This window comes from Odocoileus virginianus, chromosome 3 (assembly GCF_023699985.2).
Source record: "Odocoileus virginianus isolate 20LAN1187 ecotype Illinois chromosome 3, Ovbor_1.2, whole genome shotgun sequence".
NCBI lineage: Eukaryota > Metazoa > Chordata > Mammalia > Artiodactyla > Cervidae > Odocoileus > Odocoileus virginianus.
The window spans coordinates 21,044,250-21,049,225 of NC_069676.1; positions in this window are offsets into that span (position 1 = coordinate 21,044,250).

Below are 4,976 nucleotides of genomic sequence, written 5' to 3' on the forward strand. Positions count from 1 at the left end.
GTGTAGCCAATATCAAATACCTGCTGTCTTTTCAAGACATTTACTATATAGGGCAAAAGGTTGAGAGGACCACAAAAAGCAGCTAGAAACTACAGAGAAGGTTTTGACAATCTCAAGGTATTGGAGGCATAAAAACTGGAGTTTATGACTTGTTGAAGAAAAGGTCCCTGCGGAGCACCCTAAACTCTTATTAGGAAACTTGAAGCTCCTAATAGGGAGTCAGGAAAGAAACAGTAAGACACACACAAAGATTGCAAAAGAGCTACAAGATGGCTCAGGTTCTTACAGGGTAGAGATAACTTGCTCCTCTGATATTAGCAAGAGGATGGGAGATCCTCCCAGTAGGAAGAAAACATCCACAGCCTCAAAATTCCAATATGCAATGTCCACATTTATTCAAACTTTCCAAGTGCAGCAAGAAGCAGGATCAAGAAAAAAACAGGTAATAGAAACAGATCTATAGTTGACCCAGATATTGGCACTATTGTCACTGACTTTGAATCACTGGGATTATTAATGTAGTCAAGAAAATAAATGACAAGAGTGTCAAGTGGAAGCTGCAGAACAGAAAGCACAATGACTAAAACTTCTAAGTCTATTCAATGGGTTTAATAGTAGACAGAACTCAGCTCAAGAGATTTTGTGACCTGGGAGATCAATCAATAGAAAATATCAGAACTCAAGCACAAGATTTAGAAAAAAAGAAAAAATAGAGCATAAAAGATATATATAAACATAATGCAAACTTTTAATAACACATGACTGGAGTCTAGACGGACAGGAGACAGAAAATGGAGCAAAAGCGATTAGCTGAAAAAATTTTGGCTGAGATTTTTTTCAAAATGATAAAAAGATGTCAAGTTAAAGATTTAAGAAGCAGTATGATCTCACAACAAAAGAAATCTACCTAGGTGTTGGTCTGTTATTGGACTGGAACCTGGTGGTATGGAGTTGACAATGAGAGTGAAAGAAGAAAAGAGGCTAATGTTCCCTGGGTTACGCAGCTGGCTTTCATGCTCCAGGGAATCAGCCAGAAATAGAGAGATAGAGAGAGAGAGAGAGAGAGAGAGAGAGAAAGAAAGAAAGACATGGGGACCCAAGCTCTGATGGAGCAAAGGTGTTTTAATCAACATAGTGTGGGCTTATATACTGTCTTACAAGCTAGTTAGTCTCAGCAAAGATAAAGATTAAAATTCCAGACTTACAAAACATAAGGCGATCCCTATTAAAGAGAGAGAGTTGTAAACAATCATTTTACCGTAAGGTTCATAAGAAGGAAGAGGGTACTTATCACCGTATTGAAAAACTAATGAAGGAAATGTCTGGATTCCTCAGCCCCAGCAAAGGCGGAAAGGTGTGCCTCTCCTCTTAATTCCTGAATATTCAGGAATTAATAAGGACCAGAGGATTCCTGACAGATCCAAAACAGCACACAGGAAGCCTCCTGTTAAATGCTTCCTGACACCTAGGCACAACATAACAAAATGCTGAAAATCAAAATAAAGAGTTAATCTTAAAAACAGCCACAGAATAAAAGACACATTTCCTCAGCATAAATAACTGAAGCCATAAGATGTGGCACAATGTCCCTGAAAGACTGAGAGAGAAAAAACTAACAACCCAGATTCCTATACAAGCAAAAATACCTTTTAAAAGTGAAAATGAAATGAAGACATTTCCAGACAGAAATAAGTAGAGAATTTGTCAAGACTAGAAATGCACTAAAAGACATAATAAATGGAGTTTTCAGGGAGAAGAAAATTGGTCCTGATCCGAGATGGAAATACAAGACTGTAGAAAGAAAGAAAGACCAAAAGAGTGAACAAAAAATATTCACAAATAAAAATAAATACTGATCACACAAAAGAGTAATAAAATTTGCCAGGATTTAAAATATATACAGAAATTAAAATTCAACAGAATAGTAATTTTAAAAGGCAGTTGTAGTAAATGGTAATAGAGGGATCTGAGGCTGTAAAATTATTTAGGAAGTGACAAAAATATTAATTTAGATTGGATCCTAAATAAAGTTAAGGATTCATATTGTAACCTCTATCGTAAATAAAGAGAAATATAGAGAATACAGGTAAAGCAAAGGAGGAGTAAAAGAATGTGTAACAAGAGAACTTAAAATAATAAAGATAATATTTAATAAAAGCAAAGCAAAAAAGAAATATGTAAAGGTAGAACAAGAGAAATTAAACCACTAGGCAGTAGACATGCCTAAAGATACTAATAATTACATCAACTGTAAGTGGTCTAGATGCTCTCATTAAAGGACAAAAATTTTTCAGACAAGAGTAAAAATAACTATGTGTTGCTTAAGAAGAACAACAAAAGGTAAAGGCAAAAGGGGAACATAACACAAACAGTAACTTAAAAAGCCAAATGAAAACCATTGTAGAAACTGTAAATATGGAAGCAAAAGGCATTTCCAGAAATTAAAAAAAGTCATTCTATAATGATAAAAGGTTCAGGCCTTCAGGAAGATGTAATAATTCTAAATTTTAAAACACGTAAGGCAAATTATACCAGAGTAAACCTTAAAAGAACTAAAAACAGAAATAGACAAAGATGCAAACTTAACGGGAAATTTATTTAGCACACCTCTCTCACAAAGTGATAGGATGAGATAACATCTGTGAAGACAAGATCTATCTGAATACAAGATTAACAAGCTTGATATGACATATATAAAATGTTATACTTGATAATGACAGAGTATACATTCCTTCCAAGTGCATTGAAAAGCTTGCGAATATTGATAAAATGTGGGCCATAGGGAAAAAGTCACAGCAATTTAAAATAATTGAAATAACTCAGATATGTTTTCTGATCACTATGGAATTAAGCTAAATTTAAGAATCTACCTGCCAATGTAAGAGATGCGGGTTTGACCCCTGGATTGGGAAGATCCCCTGGAGTAGGAAATGACAACCTGCTCCAGTATTCTTGTCTGGAAAATTCCAAGGACAGAAGAGTTTGGGGGGCTACAGTCCATGCAGTTGCAAAGAGTTGGACATGACTAAGCAACTGAGCACACACAGAATCAAAAAATGAGAAATTTTCCAACTGCTTCTACAAACATACTTCAAAATATTTTAAAATTCTTATGAAAATTAGAAAATTTTAAACTGAAAAATGATGAAAATATATCACTTTTTTGGATACAGTTAGAAAAAAATTTATAGTACCAAATATATGAGGGGAAAAAAAAACCTGAAAATTAATCATTTAAGTATCCTTCCTGAAGAAGTTTGAAAATAAATGAAATTTTACTGAAAGAAGTTAAAAGGAAATAATTTTGAGAACAGAAGTAAATAAAATCGAAAGATATAACAAAAGTATATCATATGAGTTGATTTTCTGGAAAAGACTAACAAAAGTTATAAGCTACTAGCAAAATATTTAAAAGGGAAAAAGAACAAACATATTACCAAAATGAGAAACGAATCATTTCATCTGTAACACATCATTCCAGATTCTTTATCCACTAAATTAAAAGGATCAAAAGAAGATATTTAGCTTTATTCACTAAATTAAAAAATTCACATAAAAAGAACAAGTTGCTTGAAAGTATAATGTACCAAACCTTACACAAGAAGATTCAGAAAACTGAAAATTTTCTATATTTACTTTAACAATTAGATTTGCAGTAAAATTAATCTTTTCATGACAAAACATCTACTGCTTGAGGTTATTAATGGTTTGCCAGTAAAATTTTCCCAATATTTATAAACAATTGTTGTTTAGTTGCTAAGTTGTGTCTGACTCTGCAACCCCATGTACTACAGCACACCAGGCTTCCCTATCCTTTGCTGTCTCCCGGCATTTGCTCAGATTTATGTCTGTTGAGTCAGTAATGCTATCTAACCATCTCATCTGCTGCTGCTCTCTATAAAGAACAGGGTTAATCTTAAAAAAATTCTAAAAAGAACAGAAAAGAGAAATGCTTCCTACCTCATTATATAAAATGAGGATAATCTTGTTACAGAAACCTGTCATATCTATTACAGGAAAAGAAAACTAAAGGTTTCTGTTTTAAGAACACAAATGCAATTTTATTTTAAAAGATATCAAACTCAGTAGCAAATTAAAAAAAAAAAGTAGTATGTCACAACCAAGTAGGGTTTATTTTAGAAATGCAACACTATTTTAACATGAAAAAACAGCAAATGTAACTTCTCACTTTAACAAATAAATATTATATGATCAATTAAACAGATAAGAAAAAAGAATTTATAAAATTTAACACCTACCTATGGCTAAAACTGGGGCTTCCCAGGTGATGCTAGTGGTAAAGAACATGCTTGCTGATGCAAGAGACATAAGAGATGTGGGTTTGATCCCCAGGCTGGGAAGATCCCCAGGAGGAGGGCATGGCAATTCATTCCAGTATCCTTGCCTGGAGAATTCCATGGACAGAGGAGCCTGGTGGACAGAGGACCCTACAGTCCATAGGGTCATAAAGAGTTGGAACATGACTGAAGCAAGTTAGCATGCACATGGCTAAAATAATCTTAAAATTTCTTAACAAAGTAAGAGTAAAATGGGGATTTTCTTAAACTAATAAAGAGTGCCAACATAAAACTTGCATGAAACAACAATGGTGAAATATTAAAAGCTTTCCCTTTGAAATTAGAAATGAGATAGAGATGCTTGATATCACCACTTTTATTAAAAATTGTGCTGAAGGTCCAAAAAAATGACATGAGCTAGAAAAAGCAAAAAGTATAAGGGTGTGAAAAGAAGGATAATGCCTGTCATAATTCACAAATTACATATTTTCTAAGTACACAATCCAAAAGATTTATAATCTGGAATTAATGGGTGAACTCAGAAAGTATATATAAAAAGCTAATATAAAATATTAATTTTTAGATGATTAGAAACAAATAGAAAATAAAACTTTAAAATACATGAAAGTCCTTAAATTCTAGGAATAAATTTAACAAAAGAGGTATAAAACTTCTGCA